Source organism: Lissotriton helveticus, chromosome 7, assembly GCF_964261635.1.
Source record: "Lissotriton helveticus chromosome 7, aLisHel1.1, whole genome shotgun sequence".
NCBI classification, from domain to species: Eukaryota; Metazoa; Chordata; class Amphibia; order Caudata; family Salamandridae; genus Lissotriton; species Lissotriton helveticus.
The window spans coordinates 478,799,919-478,809,272 of record NC_136068.1 but is presented as its reverse complement, the minus strand read 5'-3'; positions in this window follow the sequence as shown (position 1 = coordinate 478,809,272).

Below are 9,354 nucleotides of genomic sequence, written 5' to 3'. Positions count from 1 at the left end.
TCCTCTTCCCATATCCGTTCTCAGGTTAGTTGCACAGGGGGATCTGGGCACACACAGCTGACTTGCAAGAGTAGCAGATAGGTAGAATCCATTTGGCCCAGTCTAATCCGTGTGCTGCTCCCAGAATAGACAGCAAAATACAACATTTTCAGGAGAGAAAGATGGGGGGAAACATGCTCACAGCTTTTCTTGAGGATATGTCTCTGAGATACATCCTAATATTGTTGATACACAGTCAACCTGTGGTCTGAAACAGTGGTTCTTAACGTTTTGACTTCTGTGCACGCCCACTTAAATATTACTGAACCCGGGGACTCTACTGAATCGTTACTGGAGTCCAGAGACCGCCAGTGCGTCATTACTGAAAGCGCGTGACCCTGGCCCAAGCATTATCAATGATTTGAACCAAAAAATAACATACACACTAAATATGTAAACAAGCATTCTTTAAACAAATATACAAATGATGAAATGTTAATTTAAATTCAATTGAGACCACTCCATACTATATTCTGTTTGATGCACTAGATCTGCTCCCACGAATCAATATGAGAATACTAACTTAAATTTTTGCCTCCAACTTTAAACTCCTTCATATTTACAGAAGGTTTTAAACTTCTAAGTCATACATTTTGTTTCTTTACTGATATACACTTTCTTACTCTGTTAATATTATTTAATTTTCTAAGCAGTCGCGGACCCCCTGATTAGGCTTTGAGGACCCCGGATCATAGGTTAGGTTCCGCTGGTCTAAAAGATTTAATAAATCCCAGTGAATATCAAACGTTCCAATAACTTAGTTGAACTGTTTACCTTGAATATATTTGATCTGAGCCACTGGCTTATTCCCCAGATTGGAATTTTTATTTATTTATTTGTTTATTGAGTTTGTGAAGCGCTACAGCTACCCAAGCGGGTTTCCCGGCGCTGATTGTCACAAGTAATCTGACACCCAAGAAAAGTAAGAATCTACTGGTTGAAGAGCCAGGTTTTAACAGCTCTTCGAAAGCAAACATAATTGACCTCCGCACGGACAGCCAGCGGGAGGGAGTTCCACAGTCTGGGTCCCAAGTTGGCAAATGCACCGCCCCCCATTCTGGACAACCTATACTTAGGAGCACAGAATAAGTGTTGAGAGGAAGAGCGGAGCAGACGGGAAGGAGAATAGGGCTTAACAAGCGACTGAAGATAGAGGGGAGCCACACCCATCTTAATCTTGTGCATGTGCATTGGAATCTAATTCAAACGTCCGTAAGAAAGATCAGCAGGTCCTATGTCGATCCCTTTGGAGGAATTTTACATATTTTAGAGTAGCGGGACATGGTCTGAGACTTCCTGAGACAGCTGGACAGATGTGGCTCATGGACGCTTATACAGCTGGGATAGTACGAACTTGTGCTTGCACATTATGTTGCCTAGACTGCGTTTCACCAAAAAGATAGCATGACACCTTTCTGTGTTTCAAGGTTCTGGGTTTTAGACTTGAGGACTGGGGAATTGTGTCAATATAATATGATGTAACCACCCTCACCAAGGCTTTTATTTCCCCTGTGTTGAGAATCAAATAAGGAAAATGAAGTTCCATTATGAAAGTAAAAAAGAGCAAACTTAGAAAAGATAACGTGAGAGCCTACCTTCGATACTAGAGTAATTTATCTATACTTCTTAGGCTTTTCGGAACAACAGACATCCAGGTGGTTATGAACAGAAGTCCAGAAATGATCAGCGACAGAACAACCTGTAAGAGGGGGCAGACCATCATACTGGCATTTGCCCACCCAAACGGGAAACATTTATTTTAAAGAAGCTTGTGTTTCTTAAACGAAAATGTCCTGTCGTAAAATCATTGAGGTGAACAGGCATAGATCCGTTTGACAATTCCCGGAGAGGATCCTGTCCATCAGGGACAGCTTCCAATTTGCGAATGAATTACCACCTTCTTTGAGGGGTTGATCATGTTTTTTTGACCGCAATTGCTGTCACAAGCCATTGATACATCGCAATGTGAATTGTAAATTGCTGGGGACACCACATTCAATCCCCATACTAATTACGAGTTAGAATATGTCACAAAACCACTTCTGTGACTCTGTCAGGCTTTTCTGACTCACAAATGGGATTCAGTGCATTGTGAAAAGCAATTTTTCGCAAATCCTGTGATTTTGTGGATTGCATAGTTTTCAACCGCAAAAGCAGAAAGAAAAGCATTTGCAATGTAATAGGTCTCGCATTTACGCAAGTTACTCAAGTTTGAGCTATTGACATTGCAAATAACAATGCCTTTTATTTTTGTTTTCCTTTTTAAAACATAGATAAAAGGCATTGTCATTTACAATGCCACTAGCTTAAACTTGCGTAAATGCGAGACCTATTGCATTGGAAATGCTTGTTAAAACTGCCGGTGTTGAGCACCAGAAAGACCCGGCCCACTTAAAGCCGTTCTGGTGCTGTTCATCTCTCTAATGCACCCAAAGGATACGTCACTCACGTCAACCGGTTCTCTCACGCATAAATTAAGTCTACTTAGGTCTGTACAATTGTGCTACTTTGCTCCAAATAGCCCCTAGCTTGTGGATACATACACCAGTTGACTCACTCGCTCTCAACAACGCCCAAACACATGGGTCCAGCAAAGAGCCGCAAAAACAACAGGTCTGACCATGCCGACCGGATGTCTCTTTGATTCACTGCTGCCCCCTTTTTGTGGCGCAGAACAACTGTATCAGAATGAAGGGAGGGAAGGACAGAGCTGGGTTATAAAATAATATCAGTAAGAGTTAAACCCGAGGCTGCACAGGTTTGTCTTCCACACTGATGACACTACAACCCGGGATTTTAAATCTTCCTGCAGATCTCGTGCTCGGGGCTGGGTGCTCTAAGGACCCCTTGGATGAGCCCCCCCGCCCTCGTTTCCAAATGTTCCTTTTGTCCTATACAACCCACGTCCACGCAGTGCATGGGCTTTAATTGGTCATAGTAGGCTAAAAGTTTTTTTAATAAATTTTATTTTATTTTATTTAATGCGTTTTTGGTGTCAGAGCGCTTCACAATAGGAACAGTAGTGGAACATGAGGAAAAATTACAAGTCAGCATGTTACAGGAGCAAACCTTATGTTACATAAGGCAATAGTGACAATTGTGCATGTATCAAGAGCAAGCAAAATACAAGAGTAGCAAACGATACGTTACAAAAGGAAACAAGCATTAGAAATGCAATCGGGCTCGGATTTATTTGAGTTTGAGCTAATGGCATTGTAAATGCCAATGTATTGTTGCTATGTGTTATGGAATGTGTTCATGTTAAGTTAAGAGTTAAGGGACAAATGGGCAACCTCGCATAAGCACCTCAGGAATGTAGCACTGCTTTTAAGGCAATAACTAGGCCACTACATTCCAGAAAATGGATTATTCCCGATTCTCGAATGAACATAAATCATAACGGCTTTATTCTACTCGCTATAAAGGGTCACTCGAAGTGTCACACGTTAGGCATTGAAATGTCACATATAAGTAAGTGCACTGAAAGTCATACTAAGTAAATTTAGCGAACTCGGCGTGAGGTCAAACGAGAACTGAGTAGCTATGTGGGGATTTCGAGTACAGACAGGTTTTATCATAAATGGTAGAGAGCAGAAATTCCGAACTTAGTTTTCGGGAAACTTTCTCTTTCGAGTGATTACTATGTGGAGGATACACGGCGCTAGCTGTTTGGAGGGGCTTTGGGTCCTGGTGACTCTGGTTCTTTTCAGTCGCTTTGTTTCCAGACGGCCAGGTCATTGTTTCCACTGGAAGCCCTCACTCTCTTACGAGGAACATTTGTGTGCAGGATAAATGCTTTTTATCTCCTTTTTTGTAGGGGTGCAATATTGGGGGCATCGTTGTTCGTGGAAAAATACTTCACCCCAGAGGAGGTTTGTCTCGCAATAAAAAAACAGCAGTTTACTAAGGTTTAGCTTTTAAAGACGGGCGAGCTAATATGTATTACGCATGCGCGCGCCACACACCTCTTTTCTTCATACGGTTTTCTTGCCCCACACTCCCGCTTCAGTACTGCGCTCCGCTTACAATTAGGAATTTACAAACAGAAGATCTAACCTGGACCACACCGGAAGCGCAATGCTACACAACGCGACCTTTTCCGGTGTCCCGGCTACTGCGCAGTTCACTGTACTCGTTTCACGTCGTCCCTTGTATTCGGGAAGCTTGTCACGTCGCGCCTGCGCAGTTACAAAAAAAAAAACTGTGTTTGTATGAAGCGGAGAGCCATAGTGCACGCCGGGAAAAATGATTAATGCTCCCGTGCGTTGCTCAGTGTAACAGGTAAAAAATTGCGCGAAATCGAGAACTGTGACGTGATTCGCTCACCGCTCGGTCGCCCGTACTCTGCAGAGAGCGGCAGAGCAGCTCCCCGGCCCGGCAGGAAGGAGCCGCACACGGCGTATATGCCTGTGTGCACGTAAGGAGGAGGACGCGCGCCCGACAAACACACTGCTAGATGGTGAACGCGCGCGCACCATCTGCAATGCATTACACGGCCACCCTGACAGCTCCTAATTAGAATTAATGTACTTCTTTGCGCGAGCACGCACGAAATATGCCTCAAAATGGCGGAACAAAACTACATTTACCCTATCACTTCAAGCCTATTAAAAAGAAAACACAAGGAAGACGAATCACTGACCAGATGACAGAAAACGCTAAGGAATGTCTGGAATTTCTCTCTCCAAGGCCCTCTTCTTCTTTTTTTTCTCCTTTAACATTAGTTCTCTAACTCCTCCCCTTCAGGGGGAGGAGTCCGAGCCCTAAAAAAAGTGACATGTGCATGTTACAAAAGTGTACAAAGTACAAATAGAGATATAATAATGCACTAAATGGCAGATACTAAAAACACAAGAACAAAAGTTACGTTACATGAGGCAATGGTGGCAATTGTGCATGTATCAAAAACAAACAAAATACAAGAGGTAGCAAACGATACATTTCAAGAGGGAAAGTGACGTGTACATGTTACAAAGGAGTACACAATACAAGTAGAAGTATAATACTGTAATAAATGGCAGACTCTCAAACCACAAGAACACATCGGGAAGGCACTTCTAGTCATGTAGAACAGAATTTCCTATAAAGGAGGGACTTCCTTCAGATAATAGAGAGGGCATGAATTAAGTTTGGAAGTGTCTTTGAAGGAGGAGGAGGGCTTTGAGGTCAGTTTTGAAGGCCTGGGAAGAGGTGGTGGTCCGGAGCTGAGGCGGAAGTGAGTTCCAGATTCTCACTGCGTTGCCTGAAAAGGATTGGGCCATCAACCTTTCCTTCTTGAAAGTGGGAGGTTCAAGCAATAGGTTTTCTGCATTACGTGATGGTCTAGAGCCTCCATAGAGTTTCAGTTTAATCGCCAGATAGCGAAGAGAGGAGGAGCGCAAGGCTTTGTGGGTGATACAGGCAGTCTTGTAGATAAATCTAGCCTCGATGGGAAGCCCACGGAGGGTGGATAAAATGGGTGTGATGTGGTTGCTTCTTTTGGCCCCATATATGAAAGGATCTGCTGAATGGAGAACAGATTTAAGGGGTGACAGGTGGCATTTGGGGAGGCCAGTAAGAAGAGAGTTGCAGTAGTCCAGTCTGGAGAGAACCAGCGATTGGACCAGGGTTTTAAGGTCATGCTCCGGGAAGAAGCGACGAATCTCCCAAAGAAGGCGCAGTTGGTATCGAGCAGACTTTGCAATGGAATTAATGTGGGAGAGTAGATTGAGTTTTGTGTTGAGAATGACACCAAGGGATCTTGTGCTGTCGACAATGATGGGTTTATTGTTAAGTAGATTCATCTGATACATCCATGATTGAACAGGGGGGGAGAAAGTGAGGAGGAGAGGAGGAGGAATTCAGTTTTAGAGGGATTCAGAATCAGTTGATGAGTTAACATCCAGTTTTGAATGGAGTCGAGAGTAGAGCTTAGGATGGAGAGATCGTGAGTGGAGGCAACCTTGAGGTAGATTTGAGTGTCGTTCTCATAGAGATGATAGTGGAACCCAGATTTACTTAGGAGATTTCCCAATGGTTCTAAATAGAGATTGAACAATGTGGGTGCAAATATAGAGCCTTGAGGAACACCTAGACCTATCGCCAAAGGAGATGAAAGACTATTCGCTATTTTGATCATTTGGGATCTATCAGAGAGGAAGGAAGCAATAGAAACACTTTCTAGCCCTGGCCAGCTACCCACCCAGCTCCACGCCCTACAGGGTGCTGTCCCCACCACAGCAGCCGTGAGCCGGGAATTAGGAAGGAAAGACTTAACGTAGTTTATGTTTTCCTGCTGGAAATATACTGCTCCCTAGTTTCTTACAGCGCCTACTTCAGCTACTAAGCACTTCACACTTTTTCAGACAGGAGAAGTTAAACACGTCCGTTGCCTGCTCTATGACCTCCCGCGCCCCGTGCGAGGAACTGGACCCCTCCAGTTTGGCCACTCTCTGCTGTGGAAGCCGGCTTCTGTCATTCTCTGTATCATTCTGGCAGGATAGTGCTCTGAAGCGATTGCAGGGTGACATGTATCACTCTAAAAAAAAAAAAAATGGGCAGGACAGACACTCAAGCTGACAGGTTGGAGAAGAGGGTCACGGCCACATATCTTTCCTGCAGTCCTGGCTCTTTTCCCAGCCATGCCTGCTTCCCTCATTTCCAGATACTTCTGATCTTTCCTCATCTAAGCAGTTCTGGCTTGCAGATCTTCCCAGGAGGTAATGGTGCCCTCTCCTCATCGTTAATCAACTGACTCCTGAGGTCTTCTGATTTGGGTGACCAAATCTTGAGAACCAAAAAACCAGGACATTTGCGAAGGTCTACCATTTTTCATCCACGGCATGGCGCAGACTCACAGCTCTCATCAATATAGGATCACAGAAGCTGCATTAAGAAAATAAATAAAATGTAATTTCTTCAACCAAGATCGTACCTATTCATTAAATTGCTTTTTTATAACAGTTGCTAATTAGCACAGCTTTAGAACATCCAAAAAAGTGCCTCCCTCTATTTTCAGTCGACCCCCTCTGAAAACCGGGACATGAATTGCCGAAATCTGCCGGGACAGGTGGTTAAAAACCAGGACTATCCAGGCAAATCCAGGACATCTGGTCACCCTACTTCTGATGCTACCTGCTCCCAGCCCTCACCAGATGTCCCTGCCTCTGCTCTACCTATTGTATTTTCCACCTCACACCTACCTCCTTGACTTAGCACTACATACTTTCTCCTTGCCGCCCTTGATTTTTGTAGTTACTGTCTTTTGGCTTTTGTGTTGCATCTTTTTATTTCCTTGCTCGATTGGTCTTCCACTTTATTCCACATTCCAGCAGGATTCTGGGCACTGGCAGCAGGCATAAACTCTCATTGTGACATGTGAGGCAGGACATGGAGCACACATCCAACTATGTCATATAGTTGTGTATCACTATGCACACAAAAGCACACACTTCTGATCACATGCCACATGCACATCTAAAAGTGCACTTTAGACAAAACACTGCACATGCATGCAACACATCACACATAAAACTATTGTTGGGTACCACGGTTTTCATAATACCACTTTCAACATGATAAAACACACTCTGTCATACAAAAGAACAAACTAAGGCAACATTAACATACTTCCAGCACATCAAAAAATATGCCTTTAAATGGCTATTATGGCATCCAGCTATACTTGCTGCCACCAGCTATCATAGCACACATACTTCTGCTGAGTAAGAGTGTGTTTCGGTTCAGTGCAATATTGTAATGCCATGGACGCCCTAGTCACCAGCAAGTTGGACTATGGGAACCCCCTCTATGCCAGGATCACCAAGCCACTCAGTCAGGCACGGCCTGTGCAGGGCGTTATACCGGGGCGGTGACGTCAGGCGGGGGAGGGTCAGGGTGGGGGGTTGTAAAATGCGGGATATGGACCATTACAGGTAAGTACCGGAAAAAAAAATTGTTGCCCGCGCTGCATCACATTTGGCGATGCAGCGCAGGTAACAAAATTCATTTTTTTTTTCGGTACTTATCTGTAATGGTCCATATCCCGCATTTTACAACCCCCACCCTGACCCTCCCCCGCCTGACATCACCGCCCCGGTATAACGCCCTGCACGGGCCGTGCCTGCACTCAGTAGAAGACTACAAAACGTTCAGAACCGGACACCCAGACTCCTCCTCAACCTTCCACACAGACCTTCAATCACACCACACCTCTGGGGCTCCACTGGCTCCTGATACACAAACCTGCTCATTGGAAACTCTTTGAACATACACATTGAAGGCACTACACAACTCACACCCCACCTACCTGAATAGTCGCATCTCCTTCCACCAACCACCCAAACATCTCAACAGGACTCTTATATGCACACATCTCATGCAAACACAGAACCAGATCAGGAGGCCCAGGCCAGCATTCTCTTACATCACTCCTAAAGCGTGCCACAGCCTTCCATTCCACATCAGAGCTTCCTCCTCTCTTCCTGAATTTCACAGGAATCTGAAGACCTGGGTTTTCAATTAACCAACCTACCCTAGGCAGGGCTAGGCACACACACACACACACCTGTTCAATTCCAGGATACCCTTGCGGGTATCCGGGTGTACTTTATAAATACACATAACATTTGCAGAACCTAATATAGCCTTATAGCCCTCTGTAGAGGGCTATACCGGCTATTAAAGGCCCTCTCCAGCGTTAAAGGCGGCGAGGGCCTTTAACACGGGAGAGGGACTTTAATAGCCGGTATAGCCCAGCTACGAAGGGCTATAAGGCTATTAGAACATTCTGCAACTAGAGGGTAGAATGTTCTAACAAAAAAGAACAAAGCCTTATGGGAGCGCGAGGGGACTGGAATTCCCTCAGGCTCCTTGAAACCTTTGTTCACAACCAGAGCTGTGAACAAAAAAAACTGGAATGTTGGAGCTCCAGGCTTATAGCAGCCATTATAAGCCCAGAGCACTCCATTGTTTTCAATGGAGCTACCAACATTCCAATGTTGTAATTTACTCTAAAGGCAGAAAGAACAATGTTAATCAAATGGCCTTCCTACGCTTCCATGAAGGGCAACATAATAGTTATGAATAACCTTTTGACCAGAATATACAGAGTTTGTAAAAGTTGTCTTGAGACGCTTATGTACTTTGTATTACTGTGTGTTAAAACGTCAAAATAGATAATGCTGCATAATATGGCACATATGCTCCCTTTAATCACAAAATGCAGCGTAATTCACATTTTTTCCACTTCGTTTGCCTTTACTTGCTATATAGTTTAGTTAATTTACTGGAAAAAATGTTTTTTACATTACCGTAGATTGCTAGTCACTCTTCTCT